Raw genomic sequence first — 24,931 nt, 5'->3', positions numbered from 1 at the left:
ATAACATCATGTTCCAATGGTCCAGGGCAGTGCATGGAATAGTGTCATGTTCCAGTGGTCCAGGGCAGTGCATGGAATAGTGTCATGTTCCAATGGTCCAGGGCAGTGCATGGAATAGTGTCATGTTCCAATGGTCCAGGGCAGTGCATGGAATATTGTCGTGTTCCAATGGTCCAGGGCAGCGCATGGAATAGTGCCATGTTCCAATGGTCCAGGGCAGTGCATGGATTAGCATCATGTACCAGTGGTCCAGGGTAGTGCATGGAATAGTGTTATGTTCCAATCGTCCAGGGCAGTGCATGGCATATTGCCATGTTCCAGTGGTCCAGGGCAGTGCATGGAATAGTGTCATGTTTCAATGGTCCAGGGCAGTGCATTTAATAGTGTCATGTTCCAATGGTCCAGGGCAGTGCATGGGATAGCATCATGTTCCAGTGGTCCAGGGCAGTGCATGGAATAGCATCATGTTCCAATGGTCCAGGGCAATGCATGGAATAGAGTCATGTTCCAATGGTCCAGGGCAGTGCATGGAATAGTGTCATGTTCCAGTGGTTCAGGGCAGTGCATGGAATAGTGTCATGTTCCAATGGTCCAGGGCAGTGCATGGAATAGTGCCATGTTCCAGTGGTCCAGGGCAGTGCATGGAATAGTGTCATGTTTCAATGGTCCAGGGCAGTGCATTTAATAGTGTCATGTTCCAATGGTCCAGGGCAGTGCATGGAATAGCATCATGTTCCAGTGGTCCAGGGCAGTGCATGGAATAGCATCATGTTCCAATGGTCCAGGGCAATGCATGGAATAGAGTCATGTTCCAATGGTCCAGGGCAGTGCATGGAATAGCGTCATGTTCCAATGGTCCAGGGCAGTGCATGGAATAGTGTCATGTTCCAGTGGTCCAGGGCAGTGCATGGAATAGTGTCATGTTCCAATGGTCCAGGGCAGTGCATGGAATAGTGTCATGTTCCAATGGTCCAGGGCAGTGCATGGAATAGTGTCATGTTCCAATGGTCCAGGGCAGTGCATGGAATAGTGCCATGTTCCAATGGTCCAGGGCAGTGCATGGATTAGCATCATGTACCAGTGGTCCAGGGTAGTGCATGGAATAGTGTCATGTTTCAATGGTCCGGGGCAGTGCATGGAATAGTGCCATGTTCCAGTGGTCCAGGGCAGTGCATGGAATAGTGTCATGTTCCAATGGTCTAGGGCAGTGCATGGAATAGCGTCATGTTCCAGTGGTCCAGGGCAGTGCATGGAATAGTGTCATGTTCCAGTGGTCCAGGGCAGTGCATGGAAAAGTGTCATGTTCCAATGGTCCAGGGCAGTGCATGGAATAATGTCATATTCCAGTGGTCCGGGGCAGTCCATGAATTACTATATTCTTAGTATTCCTCGGATGTGAGTCACTTGGTCACATGGGTGGGTTAAGTAAGATAAAAAGCTAACACTTTCTGGTGTCACTTCTTGCTGTACCAGTGTACTTAACTTTCTATGTATTATGATTATCTCATTAAAGGTGCGATGGAATGAAACAATTATACAATACGTTAGTTGTGGGACTAGAAGATTAACTGATGGTAAAATAGATCTTAGTCTACAGCAAAGTAGAAGAAATTATAAAGAGCTAAGTTATTAAAATGCTGCTGTTACAACCAGATCGTTCAGAATCAGGGTAACGTGTAATTAAGGAACAGATGGCAAATGCCACTGGATGTACTTTTCTATTTCTCCTTGTCTTGTAAGTCTGTTGATGACAAAGTATAGTTGTGTGTATATTGAGGTAGCTAAGGGAGTCATGACTAGATATATGTTAAATATGCTGGGAATTAAGTTAAAAATAAGATTAATTGATACGTTTCAAGATAAACTAAGGTAAATTTACAACCGACTTTTGAATATAAAATTAAGTGTTCTTATTCTTAGGTGTGAAAGGGGTGCTTTATGATACTACTGTGTCACTGTTAGGTCACTTGAGAAGGAATATTGCAATGTTTACATATGCTTTTTGGCATCTACTTGAAATGTCACGACACTGTAGAGCAAATCCCAAAGCAAGGAGATGAATCGCAGAAAAAATGGACTTATGTACTGTATACCCAGTCCAAGATGGCCATTTCCTGGAATATTCCCTTTTCTCCAAGGTATGGTGATCTTGGACTTAGAGTATATATAAGTTCATGGAGGTTTGGATGTGCAGGGTAGCTTGCCCCCCTTGAAAAAAGATTAAAGGAGATAAGAAATGCTGGAAACTCACTTTTCTTCTGCAGTTTCTTTTTTCTGCATTTCAGCACTCAGTATTTCAAGTGCTGACATTTCAATAAGGAGCTATTTTTTTTCTTGTTTGTTATATGTGCCCTGCTTGATTTTGATTAGACTCTTGGTAAAACAAACCTAAAATGTGAATTCAGGCAGCATGTGAGACTCCCTTCCCTATAGAATATATATTAACATCCATCCAAGAGATTAGATGAGTTGTTGGTTCATCTTTAGTCCTTGATCATTTGAAGTTTGATGAAGTGCAGTTTTAGAATGTGGCATATAATTATATATATATTTTCTGCCAGAATAAAGTAAAATCAATCATTATTGTTGCGACTGAATATTTTAAGATTGAAATAATCACTTCTTATGTCCATTGCTATCATCAAAATCTTCTTGGAAGTAATGAAAACTATTCCATTTCTGTTTACTGTACTGTACAAACTGAATTGTGCATTCTGTGATTACATTATATAGTGCTCATACTCACAGATATACTCATGGATACATACTAGACAGGCAGTCTAGGAGACCATTTAGAAGCCTAGCTCAAATTTCCAATTGCCCAAAAACACTGTTGGGTTAAGTGACTTGTTCAGCTGGCAAATTAAGGTGGGAAGATTCAGGGGGCAGTTCATTAAAAAGTCATAGCTTTAGTCACCCGTGCAAACCGTAGACAGTTGTGCTTCTCATTGTACCTGGGTCATGGCTGAAAAGGGTCTGATGACTAATCCACCTATCCAGAAATCAAATAGTTAAAAAAATAAACAAATAAATAATGTTAAGCCACTGTAAAATCCTTGTCCCGACAAAGGCAAAATGGCAGTCAACTTAAAAGATAAGATGCATTTAAGCCATTAAGAATGGAATATCTTTCTTAGACAAATTATTTTCGTGACAGTCCAAATATAATTCCCTAAATATTGTACTAATAACTATCAATGGGTGATTGAGATATTGCCTCCTACATGGAGGCAACAAATGCAGACTTGCATAATCATTTCATTGTAACATTCTGCCACATAACATATTTGTCCTTGCAATGGGTGCATATATTACTTTACTTAATGGAGTCACACAGACTACATCCCTAGAATATACCTGCATTGTGTTGGAAGAGGTTAAAATGACACATGTTTCACCATAAAAATACAATTTTTGTCACCGAGAAGATGCTACCCCTAAAATTCCCAGTACCAACAAGGGTAAAAATAAAACAGTAATTTTCAAAACTTACTTTGTTTACGTTCTTAAGGATGGAATGGGTATTCTGAAGCATTATGTAATTGAGGCTACAAGAATAATTCCATGAAAGTTTTACTAAGACATGGAAAAGAGGGAATGCGTTATTGCTTATTAAATGTAAAAATGCAGCCTTGCACACTCATCTCATAGTGACAGCCTTATAAGTTGCGTTATATATGGTTTCTGTAAAGGATGGTTGGGTCTGTTACGTAATACTGCACACCATTTTCTGATATTCATCATCCTGGAAATGAAGATCCCATGTAGCCTTGTTTTCCTTAACTAGGATTTAGTTTGCTCTAATCAGTAGTAGTGTGTGGATGTGGGTACTTACTGTTCTTAAATGCACTTTTACAACCCTGTTTATATTGTTTGTCTGGAACAGGCTGGTTTAAAATGAATCAGAGGGAGAAAAAGGCAGAAATAATATAAAAAACTTTAATACGGTTAGCGCTTTCACATCACAGATGCTTCTTCAGACCATGAATGAAACAACATAAGCTAAAACCACTTTATATACTTCCTGAGCTCTACCAAGTTGCTGTTAATTGATTGCATCTATTCAGCACTCAAGTTAAAGAGACAGCATATTAATAGTTATCTAGCCAAAGACATACTGCAGCTGGCTAACCCCACAATTTAATACTCAAACTGACATTTCATCAGTGAAGTAAAAATAAAAAAAACAAGTACAGAGTTTTTAATAAAACATAACAATATAAGCAGATTTTATAAACGTCTTGTTCTTAGATAGGGCTTAATCAATGTTTTATCATTGAGCCCTGGTTCTTTTTCTGCCTGTAACTCAATAATCCATTTTAACTCTCTTAATTCCAGTTTATTTTTCACGTCACCCACCCTTGAATCTTGAAAAATACATCCAATAACTTTGAATTGGAACTGATGCATTCCCCCTGCACAGAGAGCATGTTTGGCTAGAGCACTTCTATCTGGTTCATAATTTCTGATGGCAGCCAAATGCTCTCTGACCCTCTCTCAGTGAGCGAGTGGTCATGCCAACATAGAAGGAAGGGCAAGCTAAACACACAGCCAGGTATACTAAATTTGTTGTTTTACAGTTTGCCTTAACTTTGAATTCCTACTTCTTGTTTGTTATAGGATGTACGAGGCTCCTGTTGTCACGCAAAACATCACAGACACTGCAGTGCCCACATTTGTTAAGACCATAACTCATCTCCTTGGACTTTTGTGGTTGACAAAGTAACCTTTTGAGATTCTTTTTATTTTTATAACAATACCTTGGCTCATATTAACGTATAAGAATTTGAGCAATGATAGAACTATACATTATGAAGGCTGGCAAGGGTGTGGACATACTTGTTACAGATACTGACATTTATATAATGAAAATAGAGAGCATGCTGAATACACCTGAGTTTTATTCTAAACATTACTTTGAGGGGAGTTAAAACTGCATATATAGAATGGAAAGATAAGCTAACCACAATGCTTCATAAAGAATTTATTAGTGAAAACTTTTTTGGGTATTTGAACCCCTCACCCTAAGTTACCTTGTTTTTCTGGGATTCCCAAACCCCATAAGAATAGGGAAGATCCATCTTACAGACCTGTTATTACAAGTTGAGGTTCCATATCAGAGTCCACTGCCACATACTTGCAATTTATTCTTCAGCCCCTTGCTGAAAATAACTCATATTTTTAGATTCACTTGATTTTTTTAAGAACAATTAAAGAAGTGCATGTGAATGAACAAAATATTTTGGTAACTATTGATGTTAAAGCCCTTTATGCTGTGTTACCATACATGTACTGTACTGAAGCAGCTACAGAGGCTTATGGCAGAAATAACAATGTTACACAAGGGCAAACTGAATACTTGGTAAAGCTAATAAACTTTGTGTGTTGAGTTACATTTTTTCAGTTTCAATGGCCAGGCTTACAAATAAATGAGGGGGGGATAGCTATGGGTGCAGCTATGGCTCTTGCTTGGCCAGTGTGGCCTTAGGCATGTGGGAGGAGGAATTTGTACTGCAAAGTGAATACCAGAGATTTATGACTAGCTACCTTTGCTTTATTGATGATGTATTCATAGTTTGGCAAGGTGAGAAATCTAAACTCACTGAGTTTATCCATTACATCAATAACTCCACCTCCTTCCTGAAATTTACCACTTTCATCATTTCGGAGTCGGTGCAGCTCCCTGATATGACTGTCAGTACTGATAAAGACAGAGGAAAATTAATTAGTAACTTATACAGGAAACTAACAAGAGTGAACAGACAAAGTATGCATCCAGTAAAAAGTAAACACAATGTAATAAAATCACAAGGCTACAGATTAGCATGCATTACCACAGATTTGGCCTCTTTTCTCAAATATATGAATGATCTTGAAAATGATTTCTTAACCAACGGATATGAATCAAACATGTTACATATAATCCTGGATATCACTGAGATTGTAAAGTTAACAATGACCCTATGTAGAATAGGCCTTTTGATAGAATTATGCTACAAGGCTACCCTAACCCAAAAGAAGAGAAAAGTAAGGACAGTTGCATTCCAACTTACACCTGGGATTTCAATACAATTAAAGCCATTACTAAGGAGAACTGGGCCATCCTCACTGACAATCAGCAGCTTGTAAGGGTTTTACGAGATCACCCTACTTTTGTATATAAAAAGAGCAGAGGTATACATAGCTATGTGGGAAAGAAAGATAAGGAACCCCAGGATGACATGAGCACTAAATTCTGTGGGACACCTAACTGCACTTTCTATGAATACTTGATGGAATGCAACTCATTTGAATGCCCCTATCTTAAAAAGATGGTGAAATCTTCAGCAGGTGGTAACTGTAATACTGAAAAGTTCTGTATAGGACCATGTGTAATGACTGCACTGCATTTTATGTGAGTAAGACCCTGAAAATGAGAATTTCAGGTCATCTTTCTAACATCCAATGTAAATGCCAGAGGAACACCTTATCCAAACACTTATTAAAACACCCCAGACACTCTGGTTTTAAATGAATCATTCTGGACTGTATGGAGATAGATGAGCTTGAAGGGGACATCAATGGTGTGTTGGAGAAAAAAGAATTATGCTGGCAGATGGATGGCGGCCGGGGTGGTATAGTGGTTAACATTGTCACCTCACAACAAGAGACTCTCTGGTTCGATTCTTGGCTGGGTTGCCTTCTGTGTAGAGTCTGCATGTCCTCCCTGTGGTTGCGTTGTTTACCTCCAGGTGCTATGGTTTCCTCCCACATTCCAAAGACATGCAGTAGATAGACTGGACAGTCTAAAATTGGCTTTAGGTGCGAGTTAGTACAGATGAACTACCATGGCAGGGCTAGCCACCTGGTGGTGTAAATTTTAGCTCGAGATGATTGTCACTGTTGAAAGTGACACCCCGACTCCATGGGAAAAAGGGGTTGAGGATGGATAGAAATTAAATGCATTCAGAAAACCAGGACTTAACTACTATTGCTCTAATAAGAGTGTGTTGAATTTACGTAAGCTGCCACACAATTTCTAAAGGCTTTTAGGGAATTTTTTCATGAATATTTTTATGTACTAAAAATATACTAGATAGTAATAAAAATGATGTGTAGAATGTGTATAAATATATATATATATATATTTATATATATATATATATATATATATATATATATATATATATATCTACATATATATATATATATATATATATATATATATATTTAGTTACTTTAATCTCTATTCTGCTTTGATTAGATTTATTGTATCAATGTTGTTGTTGTTTCTTTTGGCTTTTCCCGGTTAGGGGTCGCCACAGCGGAACTCCGGTCCGCTAATGATTGGCAGCAGATTTTTACGCACTGAGGTACCAGCCCTGACATACAACCTTTAACGAAGGTACGCCCATTCATGCATGTCTCCACACAGAAGACGCTTTAGCTGAGAATTGAACAGGACAACGTCTTGCTGTGAGGCGACAACGCTACCGCAGCACCACCATCAATGAGAGACTATATCTGACTGATATGACTGATATCCAAACACTTATTAAAACACCCCAGACACTCTGGTTTTAAATGAATCATTCTGGACTGTATGGAGATAGATGAGCTTGAAGGGGACATCAATGGTGTGTTGTAGAAAAAAGAATTATGCTGGCAGATGGATGGCGGCCGGGGTGGTATAGTGGTTAACATTGTCACCTCACAACAAGAGACTCTCTGGTTCTTGGAAACCTAATTTCTGGGATGCTGTTGGCCATAACTTAAAAATGATGCAGGTGTTTATATCACTTAATTGTAGGGTATAGAATGTCTTACATCTCCAGGTTATATTTCTGTTAAGATGGCATTGCATCATTAGTAAAACTCATGCATTTCTTCATAAAAATTAAACTTGCTGACACTTGAAATGAATAGTGTCCTCCAAATATAGTCTTACAAAATGAAAAAAGTAACATGAAGATGAAATGGTATATTTTGCTTTAAACCTAAAGTCTTCATCTAAGTGTAGTCTGTAGCTGAGTTTAATGATACTTTCTGTGACATGTTTTCTAGAAAAAAATCAAAATTTTCTGGGGTACAGTCATACATAAGCAGGGATCACCAGGAGGCCTACAGGTATTATTATTATTATTATTATTATTATTATTATTATTATTATTATTATTATTATTATTATCATTATTATTATTATTATCATTGCTATTATTATTATTATATTATTATTACTATTATTACTATTATTATTATTATTATTATTATTATTATTGCTATTTTGCTCACAATAAAGATGCTCTTTGCTGCAAAATCAGTAAATATCATACTCCTATATTGACAGAGTTGGTATAATACCAGAACTAAAAATAATACTTACCTCTCAGAAAATTAATATCTTCTATCATTTTAAATTTGTAGTAAAAATACAGTTTTGTCTTGTGCAGACTGGCATTAATGCTCTTGCGATGTTATTTCCTTGTGCTTTTAGCTATTACCTAAAGAAGTGTATAATTAAAGGCAGAATATCCGAGTCCTGTAATGAAAAATGTATAAGAAAATCCAAAACATTTACAAGAGATATCAGCATTTGTAAGTACGGTCAAAAGAATTTGGCATGGTCATTAAAAATAGAAGGCAAAGGGAAAAGGGTGTGTTTGGTCTTACCACTGACATGCATGCCAGTGACCACACTACTGACCCTGCTGTCCAGCCACCACCATAACTAATGTTATTTATCAGGGAAAACAATATTTCAATATGTTTTGCAGGGGTCTTCTCCTCTGCACCACATTCTAGAGACATATTAACAGGAGAGCCAGCAACAGGTTAACACAGACACCAGCAGATATCACCAGTGATACCAATAACAATAATTATGATGCCAGTAATGCCAACAACAATTACACTGACAATAATATTGACAACAACAATCTGAGTGTTCAAGCTGGTAAGGCGGGTGTTATGAATGAACAGGTTTTTCACAACATGAACACACCCACTGGACCAGACAGACGAATGACCAATCAATGATATCCAGTCCCCCTTGGACCCCAGATACAGACATGAGAGAACACCAGAATCCTAAACAACCACTATCCAACTTCCAGGGTTCACAGAAAAGCAGGAAACCAGTGATAAGTCACACAAAGCAGCAGTAAAGCAAAACTCAGAAAATCCAAAAATCATGCAGGTACAAGGCAACAGGCACCAGACTTCTCAAACTTTCTCAGAAAGACAACTTTAATAAGCGCTTTCACAATAATAACATTGCTTCTTTAGACATGCTTACTGGCAAACAAAACTACATTTATACCATTTAAAATCAACTTCCAGGGCTCATATCACCAGAGTCCAGTACATATGAACAAGAATTATCATCACAACAATTAAAACTACAACCAGAGATACAGCCCACTGAGGTTCCAGACAGAAGAAGCGAACTACCATCTGAACCCAAGGAGAGAGGACCAGAACAACTGGAGGAGGAAACAGTGGATAGGGGTGAGAGAGTTGAGGTACCTGGGGGACAACAATTCTACTTATCAGGGCCACAAGCCTGCAGATGGAATCATCCTACAGGATCTGGAATTATTCAAAGAAACCACTGACAACACTTGAAAAAGCGCTTAACAGAGGACTTACATTTATACCTCAGGGAAGGAGCGGTGAGACCCAGACCATCACTGATTTAAGAATGCATGTGAGAAAACTGAATTTAAAACTTGTATTTCAAGAGAAAAATAACAGTCAAAATGAGAGCTCGACAAAAGAAAGGCACTCAAAATACCACCAAAATGTAAGTTTTATAATATTTCAAAGGATGAGATATTAACGTATAAGAATTTGAGCAATGATAGAACTATACATTATGAAGGCTGGCAAGGGTGTGGACATACTTGTTACAGATACTGACATTTATATAATGAAAATAGAGCGCATGCTGAATACACCTGAGTTTTATTCTAAACATTACTTTGAGGGGAGTTAAAACTGCATATATAGAATGGAAAGATAAGCTAACCACAATGCTTCATAAAGAATTTATTAGTGAAAACTTTTTTGGGTATTTGAACCCCTCACCCTAAGTTACCTTGTTTTTCTGGGATTCCCAAACCCCATAAGAATAGGGAAAATCCATCTTACAGACCTGTTATTACAAGTTGAGGTTCCATATCAGAGTCCACTGCCACATACTTGCAATTTATTCTTCAGCCCCTTGCTGAAAATAACTCATATTTTATTTTAGATTCACTTGATTTTTTAAGAACAATTAAAGAAGTGCATGTGAATGAACAAAATATTTTGGTAACTATTGATGTTAAAGCCCTTTATGCTGTGTTACCATACATGTACTGTACTGAAGCAGCTACAGAGGCTTATGGCAGAAATAACAATGTTACACAAGGGCAAACTGAATACTTGGTAAAGCTAATAAACTTTGTGTGTTGAGTTACATTTTTTCAGTTTCAATGGCCAGGCTTACAAATAAATGAGGGGGGGGGATAGCTATGGGTGCAGCTATGGCCCTTGCTTGGCCAGTGTGGCCTTAGGCATGTGGGAGGAGGAGGAATTTGTACTGCAAAGTGAATACCAGAGATTTATGACTAGCTACCTTTGCTTTATTGATGATGTATTCATAGTTTGGCAAGGTGAGAAATCTAAACTCACTGAGTTTATCCATTACATCAATAACTCCACCTCCTTCCTGAAATTTACCACTTTCATCATTTCGGAGTCGGTGCAGCTCCCTGATATGACTGTCAGTACTGATAAAGACAGAGGAAAATTAATTAGTAACTTATACAGGAAACTAACAAGAGTGAACAGACAAAGTATGCATCCAGTAAAAAGTAAACACAATGTAATAAAATCACAAGGCTACAGATTAGCACGCATTACCACAGATTTGGCCTCTTTTCTCAAATATATGAATGATCTTGAAAATGATTTCTTAACCAACGGATATGAATCAAACATGTTACATATAATCCTGGATATCGCTGAGATTGTAAAATTAACAATGACCCTATGTAGAATAGGCCTTTTGATAGAATTATGCTACAAGGCTACCCTAACCCAAAAGAGGGGAAAAGTAAGGACAGTTGCTTTCCAACTTACACCTGGGATTTCAATACAATTAAAGCCATTACTAAGGAGAACTGGGCCATCCTCACTGACAATCAGCAGCTTGTAAGGGTTTTACAAGATCACCCTACTTTTGTATATAAAAAGAGCAGAGGTATACATAGCTATGTGGGAAAGATAAGGAACCCCAGGATGACATGAGCACTAAATTCTGTGGGACACCTAACTGCACCTTCTATGAATACTTGATGGAATGCAACTCATTTGAATGCCCCTATCTTAAATAGATGGTGAAATCTTCAGCAGGTGGTAACTGTAATACTGAAAAGTTCTGTATAGGACCATGTGTAATGACTGCACTGCATTTTATGTGAGTAAGACCCTGAAAATGAGAATTTCAGGTCATCTTTCTAACATCAGACGTAAATGCCAGAGGAACACCTTATCCAAACACTTATTAAAACACTCCAGACACTCTGGTTTTAAATGAATCATTCTGGACTGTATGAAAATAGATGAGCTTGAAGGGGACATCAATGGTGTGTTGGAGAAAAAAGAATTATGCTGGCAGATGGATGGCAGCCGGGGTGGTATAGTGGTTAGCATTGTCACATCACAACAAGAGACTCTCTGGTTCGATTCTTGGCTGGGTTGCCTTCTGTGTAGAGTCTGCATGTCCTCCCTGTGGTTGTGTTGTTTACCTCCAGGTGCTATGGTTTCCTCCCACATTCCAAAGACATGCAGTAGATAGACTGGACAGTCTAAAATTGGCTTTAGGTGCGAGTTAGTACAGATGAACTACCATGGCAGGGCTAGCCACCTGGTGGTGTAAATTTTAGCTCGAGATGATTGTCACTGTTGAAAGTGACACCCCGACTCCATGGGAAAAAGGGGTTGAGGATGGATAGAAATTAAATGCATTCAGAAAACCAGGACTTAACTACTATTGCTCTAATAAGAGTGTGTTGAATTTACGTAAGCTGCCACACAATTTCTAAAGGCTTTTAGGGAATTTTTTCATGAATATTTTATGTACTAAAAATATACTAGATAGTAATAAAAATGATGTGTAGAATGTGTATAAATATATATATATATATATATATATATATATATATATATATATATATATATATATATATATATATCTATATATATATATATATATATATATATATATATATATATATATATATATATATATATATATATATTTAGTTACTTTAATCTCTATTCTGCTTTGATTAGATTTATTGTATCAATGTTGTTGTTGTTTCTTTTGGCTTTTCCCGGTTAGGGGTCGCCACAGCGGAACTCCGGTCCGCTAATGATTGGCAGCAGATTTTTACACACTGAGGTACCAGCCCTGACATACAACCTTTAACGAAGGTACGCCCATTCATGCATGTCTCCACACAGAAGACGCTTTAGCTGAGAATTGAACAGGACAACGTCTTGCTGTGAGGCGACAACGCTACCGCAGCACCACCATCAATGAGAGACTTAAATGGTAAATTCAAAACACACGTTTTTTCATGCAGCTATTACCATATAGCATTGGTATAATTCCCCCATTTACCACACTGGCGGATGCTCATGCACACATGCACACTTCTATACATTACTAGTTTACTTCATCCACTGTTTTATGTATTTTTTGTGTGTTTTGTCTACTAGTTTTCATTGTAAAAACATGTTTTTAGGGCTGTAAACATGAAAACTGCCACAACAATTCTTTTTTTTTTTTTCAAAGCACTGAAATTTTTTTGAGCTGTTAAAAACTTGTTTTTTATGCACAGTAATACACATGGATGGCTATTTACTAGATATTATTAGACAAATGTATTTTTATATTTATAGTGTTGTCATTTATGTTTATGGTTAGATAGCTATATGTTTTTTTCTTCATTTTAATTCTTGTCACAGATCTGATGAAGGCTTTATTGCTTTGGTTAGCTGAAAGTGATTTTAGTTTAAAGTCTTTTATGTATATCTTTTTATGTATATGTTATGCTTTTCTTAATGGGCGGCCACGGTGGTGCAGCGTTTAGCATTGCCGCCTCACAGCAAGAAGTTCTCTGGTTCAATCCTCGGCTGGGGTGCCTTCTGTGCAGAGTCTGCATGTCCTCCCTGTGGTTGCGTGGGTTTCCTCCGGGTGCTCCAGTTTCCTCCCACATCCCAAAGACATGCTGTAGGTGGATTGGACACTCTAAACTGGCCCTAGGTGTGAGTGTGTGCATGTGTGTGTGCCTTATGTAGAAGGTTGGGTGCCAGGCTGGCAACTCGACACCGTAAAACCCCACTGCCAATCATGAGCGGACAGGCGATCCACTGTGGCAACCCCTAACTGGGAAAAAGCCAAAAGAAGAAGAAAAAGAAGTTATGCTTTTCTTAATACCTGATCTTGGAATTTGGGTTGCAGATAGGTAGTGTTTTCCTTAACTATGATTTAGTTTGATCTAATCAGTAGTAGTAGTGTGTGTGGGTTGGTAATTATAGGATCATAGGAGGTTACTAGGCTATTTACCTGGAGGTCATTTCAAGCCTAGCCTTTTCATCCCAATGTAATACCATAGATACTCTAGTCAATACCCAGGACTGCATTTAGTAGTGACAGCCCATGTCCAGGAGGGTTGTGGGTGCTATCCCATGTAAGAATTAATTGCTGTTCTAAAATGGACTTTTATGGACCTGTTTAGATTGTTTGCCATGAATAGACCGGTTTACAATTAAACAATATGTATATTTTCCACACCTACTTCTCAGTGTATAAAAGCTGATATGTTTAACATTGTTAAAATATTTCTGATTTTTGTTACTGAGGATCACTTGTCTGGGACAAATAAAGACTTGTTGCTTTAGAACACTACCTGGGTTTCATGATTTTTGGAAATTACTGTGACTGAGCTCATCAATCAAGTTTTAAGACTACTAGTTTCTCTGATTTTTTTTTATTTCTTCCTCAACATTTGTGGTGGTGAGGTTGAAATTAGACAGATTCCTGTGCTTGCTTGTTTTTTCATTTTTTTTTTAATTTTTTCATGCAGTGCAATGCATAGGTACCAGGTGCATACACCTGTTAATGCACTGAGCCAGGTTAGTGTAATACCTAGGTACCTGTTAATGCATTGAGCCAGGTTAGTGTAACACATAGGTAGCAGGTGAATGCACTTGTTAATGCATTGAGCCAGGTTAGTGTGCAACCTTCAATGAAGGTACGCCCATTCACTCATGTCTCCATGCAGAAGACGCTCTAGCTGAGAATCTGTGAGGCAACAATGCTATAGTAGCGTTGTCGCCTCACAATAAGACGCTGTCCAGTTCAATTCTCAGCTAGAGCTTCTTCTGCATGGAGACATGCATGAATGGATGTACCTTCGTTGAAGGTTGTGCGTCAGGGCTGGTAACTCGGCATGTAAAAATCAACTGCCAATCATTAGCAGACTGGAGTTCCGCTGTGGCGACCCCTAATTGGGAAAAGCCGAAAGACACAAACAAACAAGGCTCATAGGTGTTTACTAGGCTAACAGCCACAAGGGCCTTTTTAAGCCTAGCCATGCATCCCAAATCTCTGACAAGTTCTGATACCCTTGATAAGTGTAAGGATGGGCCTGGGAGATGAACCATTTACAGGTTACCTGTTTGCATTTGAGACATAGGTGCCAGACCAAGGATGAATTTCCGGTTTCCTATCCAGTTGTCGAAGTTGCACTTGAATTGGGTTAGGGAAGAACTCTGCTTTACATGGATGAGGACCCTGTTCCATAGACTTGGTAGTCTCTGGGATACATACCTATCTCTCCATCAGGTCCTAATTATATCACAAGCAAGGTTTAAGTCTTAGAATGGGTAATTTTGGTACTGTTTGTTTTGTGGATATGCAGGAGGTCCATCAGAGTGGGGTCTGACAATGCCCTGTATGCCAGGCATAGATCTCCCCTCAAAAGCCTGTAGGAGATGGAATACAGGGATAGGGCCTTGAGGCAGTCTGCAGAGGACATATTACTTATGACCTGTATTCTTTTAGTGAGGAACGTCTGTGGACATTCCAGTTGTCAGATATGCCTGCTTAGGCACATACCAAAAGGGGCATTGTACTCAATGATAGGTCTGATGAATGCCAAATAAAGTGGAACAATGACTTCCTTGGACTTAGATGCCATACCTTTGTTTATTAGTTGCGCAGCATATAATGATTTCCTCACCACTGTAGACACATGATGATCAAAGGCTAGATTGCTATCTGGGTCAACTCTAAGGGGTGTGTTGTCAATATGATAGTTACCAGGGATGGATGACTTCCCAAAGGATACTATTATGCATTTCTTGGCATTTAGTTTTAGTCCTTGAATCTGACATCAGTTGTTTGTCTGTGTCAGCCCCTCCTAGAGAACATTTGTGTCAGTGTGAGATTCAATGACAGCTCCTAATTTGCAATCTTCTGTGAATTTAGTCAGCCAGAGACGACTGACATTGGCCTTGACTTCTGAAAAGTAAATGCCAAAAAAGAGCAGTCCAAGGACTGATCCCTGAGAGGCTCCACTTGTGACTGGCCTCTTTATAGAGATGGACTCCCCAATTCTAACTTCCTGGGTCCTGTCTGTGAGCCAGTTGGCTATCCACCGGGTGATATACGGGTTTGTACTTAATCTACTGAGTTTTTCAAAAATGCCCGAGTGTGGTATTGTGTCAAATGCCTTGGCCAGTTCAAGGTCGGCAGTCTGAATGATTTTGCCCTCATCCATTGCTTTGGTGACCTTCTCAGAGAAGTCCATCAGGTTGAGTAGGCAAGATCTGCCTTGATGAAACCAAACTGGGTTGGGTCCAGTGCCTGAATCCTATTAGTGTAATACATAGGTACCAGGTACAGGCACCTGTTAATGCACTGAGTCAGGTTAGTGTAATACATAGGATCAGGTAAAGGCACCTGTTAATGCACTGAGCCAGGTTAGCGTTCAGGATGGAAATGAAGAGCTTCAATCCATCTCTCCCACTTTTGTAGGTGGTCCTCATCCAACAGGACTGCAATTCCCTCTACCCACCAGGAGCAGATCTGTCAGCCGAGGGAGGGGTCGGCTGAATCAAACACAGTCAAGGGGAAGAAGCATGACGAGAAACAAGAGGAAACAAACGGACAGTATGGTGATTCCATACACCATAAAGGAAGCCTTTCTAAACATCAAAAACTGATAGTAAATGTGTCTAATTATGAATTATCAGAATGTAATGTTTTAGAAAAAGGACTTTCCTTTATTCATGCTATGGATTTGAATATTACTGACATTGCGTTAGAAATTAAATTGTTTACCCGGAATTTAATGTTAAACATTTCATATGATAATAATGAAAGGAGTAACTGTTCTGTTTTTAGGAAACCAAGCAATTTTATGCCTAAATTTAATCCACTGTTAGCTGCCTTCGAAAAAGTTTGTATTGATGATGCTTATAACATTTTTTATGAACAAGGAACACAAATTAATGGGAAGAAATGGTATAATCTAAATAAGGATGAAAGCATGGCACTAAAAAGTTTACAAACAAATCAATCTATTATGATATGCCCAGCTGACAAGGGGGTGCCTATTGTAATTTTAGATAGAGAAGATTATGATAAGAAAATGTTACTTTTATTAAGTGATGATACTTTATATATCATTAGCGGACCGGAGTTCCGCTGTGGCGACCCCTAACCGGGAAAAGCCGAAAGAAACAAACAAACTTTATATAAGACAATTGATATAGTACAAGTAAATAAGATGGTTGAGCATGTTCATAAGCAACTAAAAGAGATGGTAAGAATGAAATTTATAGATGACAGTTTACTTAATTATTTCTTGATTCACAACCCCACTATACTGATGATTCAAGGTCTACCCAAAATACATAAAAATATTAAAAATCCCCCTATGAGACCTACTGTAGCTGGTAGAAATTGGTGCACCGAATCTATCTCCATTTTTTTGGAAAAAACACTGAGAAATCTTATAAATCAATCTAACCACATTTTGAAAGACATTGAGCATTTTGTAAAGGATTTATATAATTTTACATCTGAAAGAGAACATGTTGACAAGATGCAATTATTATTGGTAACACTTGATGTAGTTTCACTCTTCACTGTTATACCAAATGATTATGGAATTAAAAGTGTTGTTGAACTAATGGCTGAATATGGGAAATTTGACTGTAATACTATAGAGTAAACACGAGTGCTATTGAGATTAGTGTTGGAAAAGAATGTATTTGTATTTAGGGATAGATTTTACTGGCAATGTCATGGTGTAGCCATGGGAACATCCTGTGCTAACAGCTATGCTAATACTGTAATGTTAGGATGGGAGAAAATTGTGTTAGAAATGAGTGAATACAAAAAACAAAATTAGGTTCTTCCGTAGATTTGTGGATTACCTCTTTCTGTTATGGGGAGGTTCAAAAGATGAACTTATGCCCCTTTGTTAACTACATTAATGTTTCAACAAGTTTTCTTAAATTTACTTTGAATTATTCCTACAGTGAAATATTTTTTTTAGATGTAACTGTATCACAAGAATTAGATGGTCATTTGAACACCAAAATGTTCAGGAAGGAATGTCATGTAAATAACCTCCTTAGAAGAGATAGTATGCATCCCCAGTTCATTTTTAGAAATGTAGCACAAAATCAAACATACAGGGCTTCTAGATTAAATGCAAAAGAAGATGACTTTATGCTACAACCTAGTAAATCCACAAAGTGAATTAATAGAAAGTGGTTATGATCAGAAGTTGATTGATCTAAGTCTACAAACAGTAAAAAACTTAAGACATAGTAAAGCTAGACCGTATTTTTCTAAACAGATAGAAGGTAGTAGGGTGAAAGCAAAGTCAGAAACTTTACAACCTTTAAAGTTATGTTTTAGTTATTCTAGGAATATAAAACATTATACAGATGTTATCAATAAAAATTGGAATATTTTGACTTCTTATAAACAAGTAAGTAAATTAATAGGGTTATATCCACAATTTACTTTTAAGAACCAGAAATCATTAAAAAGACAACTTTGTAATCCTAGAGAACAGGTTATGCACAGTGATAATTTGGGGACTAGACCATGTAACAAATGCCATTTTTGTAGTTTTATAGATACAAGCACACAATTTCAACATCCAGATACAGGTATGATGCATATTTTTAGTATAAATGCTAAATGTGATTCTGCTCATGTGGTCTATCTAGCTACTTGTCAAACATGTAGAAAATTTTACGTAGGTAAAACTGATAGACTACTTAGAGAAAGAATTAGGGAACACATATATCATATAAAGAAAGGGAGTATGTTTAATGCCTTAGCTAGGCATATAAAAGAAACCAGCACACAGCATAGGTTTATTTTTAGGGTAATAGGTAGAAGCTTTGAAAATTTAAGGGACGGTGATATCAAGGTACAAACTGAAAATCTAGAAACAAAGTGGATAGTGAGGCTAAGAGCTAATGATGGACATGGTCTAAATGACCATGTACCATTAAGACCTATTTTAAAAAACAGACCACTACGAAGATAATATATTTTTATAGTTATGTGTTATAGTTAAATGTTTATTTTTGAGTATTGTTTTTAAATGCATTTTATGTGATTTCATGTGTCTTTAAGACTTTAATATGGTCATGTGACTTTTGGTATAAATGCAGGTTCAAATGTGTTAGTTAATACACCTGACGAAGCCTAATGGTGAAAGCGCTTGTGTTCTGCAGTAATAAAATTATTTGAAGAAGCCTGGAGCCTTACCTCTGTTTTGTTTTTGCTTTTCAGTCAAGGATATACTTTTTATTGAGGTAGCTGTTGGGACTGTTTTGTGCTTTATTTACAGGTGTAGACACATGTTAATAGAGTGCTGCATGGAAGTATAACATGCAGCTACCAGGTGTATGTACCTGTTAGTGCACTGCTATAGGTTAGCATAATATGTACATGACAGGGGTATGCACCTGTTACTGTACTGCTCCAGGTTGGTGTAATACGAAAATATGAGTGTAGGTACTTGCTAATACAATGCTTGCAGGTTAGAGTAATAGGTAGGCACCAGGTGTAGTAGCCTGGTTAATGCAGTACAGTACAGTATGCTAGTGTGTTAGTTAGGTAAATTATGAAGACATGTTTTAATACAGTGCTCTCGGGAAATACAATGGGTAGGTGGTATTTACATAATGTTACATTAGTAGGATAGGTAGGTACCAAGTATAGTAACCTAGTAATGCAGTGTGAAGAGCGATGGGTGGGGGTTACCAGTCCTGGTGCAGAAATTAATAGCTGTGGTGGAAATAATAAGTGAGTGTATATTTTCATATTCACACAATGGACAGAGAAGAGGTCAATTATTTCAGCAGGACTCAAGAAGGGAAAGGTAGCTGGCAGCTTTGATAATCTACATTACAAAAGGTGTTTTACTTGAGTGAAATTATTTTGGATCATTTCTATTAATTTTGTGGCTGATAAGTATTGTTTCTTACTGGCTGTTGATATAATTCCCAGATACTCTAAAGAGGTCAGAAGAGACAGTGGTTTTATCTTTGCAGTTGTGATGACATTTATTTTTCATGTAGAAAGGTGTAGTAGAAAGGCTCTAAGTGTTGGCATTTGTTAATAAAGCACCAGGTCAAAGCTGCTGTTAAGGGTTTATGGCTGACCATATTTGCAGATGACTATAAATGTGGTGCCACCAACTCACCAGAGGAGACCAAAATCCTCAAAGAGGACCTTTCCCAAACCAAAAACTGGCGTCAAAATCATGGACTAAAACTGAATGCCAAGAAATGTATAATGGTATCCTCTGGCAAGTAAGAAGTTCCTTGTAACTGTCACATTGATAGCACACACCTGAACATTGATCCAGTTGTTAGGGACCTGGGAACCTATGTAGACAACAAACTGTCCTTCAATCACCACACGTCCACTATTGTTAGAAAGTGCCTTTTCATTGCACAGCTTATTACTAAGGTATGGTGTCCAGGTCCAGGTATGTGAGCAATCTGCTGTATTCTGAACTCATCAGGTCGATCATTGAGTATAATATACCTTCTGATAAATACCTAGCCAAACATTTGGTATAACTAGAATGCCCACAATGCTTTCTTATTAAAATAATCAGTGGCCTAAATCATCAAAACTATGCAGACCATCTCAAAGACTTGTCTCTCTTCTCAGTGTCATACAGGCTATTGAAGAGTGACCTCTGCCTTACCTATAGAGCCTTAACAGACCCTATGCCATCAGACTTATGAGAACATTCGCAAGTCCAATGGAGGTATAAATATCCACTCAAGTGATTTAAATCTTTTTTTTTTTTTGCAATATAAATAGAACACATTGGCGGGATAGATATGTATCACAGAGAATACTACTTCTTTGAAATTGTCTTCCTTTCCAATTAAATGTGACCCCTTAAGTCTTTCCTGCAAAAAGAGACACATTTGTGAGTCCACAGGTACTGCGTGGTCACAAATAAATTAATTAATAATATGTTTATGATGTATTTATTTCCCCAGTGCTGAAAATGCACAAAATATCTATAATGAAGTTCCGGTGGATCAGAGATATAAAGCTCTTACTGTACTCCAGATGACCCGTGTTCGATTAGCTGCACAAGCCCTGGAGGGGAAGTTAGCACGAATCAATGTGGAGATGTTGTATCCAAAACCAAATTCGAACCACAAATTACAGATGTGCTGAAACGAGGCCAATAAACGCTCCAAAAGTATGACAAGTTTGTTTATTGATTAAAACAACAATACGTCTCAAACAACAGTGCGTCGACCTAGGTTTCGTCCGTCTCCACGGACTTCTTCAGAACACTGTAGCGTAACAAACCACATGCTTAAATAATCACCTTAATCCCATTAAACAACCTGTCACCTGCTTGATTGCCTATTTTAAACAAAAGAGTGGAGTGGCCATGGGGGCAGCTTGCGCCCCCAGTTTTGCAAACTTTGTATTAACATACTGGGAGTTAAATTATGTGTTCAATTCAGAATTTTTTACACATGTTAAGTTTTATGGCCGATTTTTAGATGATTTATTTATTATTTGGAACGGTGAACAGGCAGGTTTAAAGGCCTTCATTGAATACCTAAATAGTAGTGTATGGTTTTTGAAATTCACATACAATGCAAGTCAGGATAGTATAAGTTATTTGGATATTAAATTATCTTTTGATACTAGCAAAAATAAGTTAACATCAAACATATATAGAAAACCCACCTTCTCAAACTCCTATCTACACTATGACAGCTGGCATCCTGACCACCAGAAGAAGGCTGTGGTCAAAGGCCAGCTGGTTAGAGCAGCCCGAATGGTGAGTGAGGAGGTGGATTTTCACAAAGAATTAAAATTCATTATCACACTTTTTTTGAATCGGGGCTACCCAACTGAATTTTGTAGTAGCATTGCTAATGAAGTTATAAATAAAAGGGAGAATGGCTTTTACAAAGCCTTATTGAATGATACTGTGGGTATGTCCATTAGTAGCAATCAAACTAAAAACATTGTTAACAAGCGATTTGCATGTAATAGAACACCTTTATTTATCACTACTTATAATGATACTTTTGAGGTCATTAGAAGCATTATAAAAAAGAATTGGAACTTCATAAAATTGGATAACATAATGGGGGAACTTTTTAAAGGAAGTATTACATACATTTTCAGGAAAGATACATCATTTAAGGAGTTGTTTGAAGGTCTAAACGCTGGGGCTGTGAAGTTTTCTAACAAACCTATGGGTAATTTTAAATGTGGGAGGTGTTCTGTATGTAAATATGTAATCAACATTGATAAAATGGTGACAGTTAATAGACATATTGTTAGGATACACCAACATATTAATTGTTATACACGTAATATTGTTTACATTGCAGTGTGTCAACACTGCGAAAGTTTTTATGTTGGGAAAACTAGTAGGCGTTTGAGGGATAGGATTAAGGAACACATATCGGATATTAGAAATGGAAAATTAACCAACGCCTTAGCTAGACATACAAATCAGTTCAATAGTCACCATTTTAAGTTTTTTGGTATATTCCACCAATATGTGGATCAGCAAGGTAAAGTTACCAAATTTAACCTTGACACAATGGAGTTAAGAATGCAAATTTTATTGAATGCCCACCAGTATCCTGGGTTGAATGAATATATTAGCATAAAACCCATATTATGGTTACACAATATTAAAGGTAGTTAAAATGGTATATTGACATATATTCATGTATTTAAATATTATATTAATTTTTATCAATTTATATTGGATATGATACATCTGCACAGGATACATTCATATGTTCACAATACGGTCATTTTATTGATTTTATATTTTTCAACATATTTAATAAATGCATAAGTACATTAAGACGAGATATATATTTATTTATTTATTTATTTATTATTAACACCTCTCTGTATAAATATTTACATGTTTACATTACACTAGTGTTTTATTCAATTATTTATATTTATTAATCATTATATTTATATTTACATTTATATCTTTATATGCATTTAAATGTATTTTCAATTTCAAGACATATATTTTTATATATATACATATTTACACACGTGGTTCATTGATTTAATTATATACAGTAGATATATTTTGCTATACGAGGCATTGTTTATGTATATCTTATGTGTAATTTAAAACCTCAAGGTCTATCTATTTTGTCCATGCTTGTTTTAAAAAATTTTAAATTTTAAATTTCATTTTATTTCAATTTAATTAAGTATTCATTTATCTCATTACGCAATCAAGCAGGTGACAGGTTGTTTAATGGGATTAAGGTGATTATTTAAGCATGTGGTTTGTTACGCTACAGTGTTCTGAAGATGTCCGTGGAGACTTGTCGTACTTTTGGAGCGTTTATTGGCCTCGTTTCAGCACATCTGTAATTTGTGGTTCGAATTTGGTTTTGGATACAACATCTCCACATTGATTCGTGCTAACTTCTCCTCTTGTATACTGTTGGTGAGCATTCGGTTCTTGGTATAGTTCTTACAAGCCCTGGAGGGGCTGTGGGGGAGGGGGGAAGTGAGTTGCCAATGTTAGCTCGGGTCTATATTAGAACATCGAAGTTTCAAAACTTCAAACGTTCTAATATCGAACCCTATTCAGCGAAAGCTGAAAACATCAAACATACAGAACACCTAATTTTTTCCTAGGGAAAAAGTTTGCTGTTCCAAAACACATACACACAACACAAGCACACCAAACAAACAGCAATCCACACACATACACCTAACCCTACACTAAACTATACACACACACCACTAACTATCCACTTACCTTAACCCAACCCCTAACCCTAAGGTCCATCACTATCGCACACTTACCTGACCCACACCCTAACCCTAACTCACCTACCCCGCCCTAACCCTCACGTCCACACAATCACACACATACCAAACCCACACCCTAACCCGCACTCAATCACACACTTACCTGAACCCAACCCGTAACTTTCCACCACAGCGCTGAAAATACCGAAGCAACAGAAACGGACAACCAAATTCTTTCCCTAGGAAAAAATCATTTTCTGTTGCTTCGATATTTTCAGCTTTCGCTGAATAGGGTTCGATATTAGAACATTCGAAGTTTTGAAACTTTGAGGTTCTAATATAGACCCTGTTAGCTCACCCACCCTAGGGAGAGGGAGGCAACCTAGGCCCACTGCAATATTCAGAGTACGAGTCTGCTTAACTCCATGCTGCATGAGCAGAGAGCTGCTTCGTTAAAAGGTTACACATGCATAGAAGCATTCGCTTGCCTCATGAGGGTAACGATTACAGATCTGGCAAGGCTGCCAATAGGGGATGGAGTTAAGGCCCACTCCACAGCAGCAGTAGAGCACTGCACCAGCATCCACGATCTCCTCACGTGCCTCAGGTAGGGGTCAGGTTGAGTCAGGGGGAGGATAAAGCAGGTCCAGCAGACCCAGTGAAAAAAGGGAAGAGCTGGTGGTATCTGATGGCCAGTTGTGGGGAGGAAAAAATATCTGTAAGGAAACCAGTGAAAGAAGTAGAAAAGTGAGTAAATGAAAAGAAATTTCAAAACAATGTTACTAAGGATAAAATGCAAGAGAACTGCATTAGAAAAAAACTGCATACTTAAAACCAACATACTAGCAGCCAAAACCCAAGAAACTATTTAACCCCCTAAAAAGTGCAAGCAAAAGTACAGCACATATATGGAATTGGGGCACTTCAGAATTTAGAAGTGCATGCATCTGTGCATCCTAGATCATAATATGCATTATCTCTAGTAACAAAAGGGAGCCTTTCATTACAGGTGAGGTCAAGTTGAGAAACATGATATACAGGATCACGGCGCCAACATATGGCCTAGGTAACCTATATATTACCTTCCATCACAGAAACAATGCTATGTATATCACACAGTTTCCATATGAGCTACTGAGACAGGGATTGCAGCCTTTCTAGGCTAGCTCAGTAATTAACTGGTAAGTACTTGTAACTTCCTGAAGTTAGGTCAGAAACACCTTTTTTTCTGATTTAAAAATGCAGTAATAAATAAGCAAAAAAATAAAATAAAGTAAAATAAGGAAGCTTCTAATACTGCCCTGTTTAAAGTCAGGTTTGGGATGGATGAATGGACAGATAGATGGATGCATGGATGGCAGTGCCTGGGTGAATGCTTGGATACAGAGATTTGGAGATAGTGTATGGCTGTGCCTGGTGGCTGATAATGGACAGATGGATGCCTCTGGTGGTTGGCACAAGCTGATGCCTAAATCTGGTGATTAGGCATGGATGGATGTGTGGTTGATGATGGGCATATATTTGTTTCTGATGGTTGGAGATCGGTGGATAGATGTGACT

At 37.7% G+C, this 24,931-nt stretch overlaps 1 protein-coding gene across 2 annotated transcripts in view; it reads left to right on the top strand.

Annotated features, from left to right (window-relative positions):
• The window catches only part of LOC122799654 (asialoglycoprotein receptor 2-like), a 308,957-nt gene that overhangs the window by 65,525 nt on the left and 218,501 nt on the right, over positions 1–24,931 (top strand). The window contains exon 2 of one of the 2 annotated variants that reach the window (XM_044068858.1): positions 8,044–8,106. The exons of the other annotated variant lie outside the window; for it this stretch is intronic. The gene's annotated coding sequence lies outside the window, so the exon portion shown is untranslated. The remainder of the gene's footprint in view (positions 1–8,043; positions 8,107–24,931) is intronic. 2 annotated transcript variants of the gene reach the window in all.

Source organism: Protopterus annectens, chromosome 4.part0, assembly GCF_019279795.1.
Source record: "Protopterus annectens isolate FY-2018-M chromosome 4.part0, PAN1.0, whole genome shotgun sequence".
NCBI lineage: Eukaryota > Metazoa > Chordata > Ceratodontiformes > Protopteridae > Protopterus > Protopterus annectens.
The sequence above is the reverse complement of the archived record's forward strand: the minus strand, read 5'-3'. Positions and strand labels throughout refer to the sequence as shown.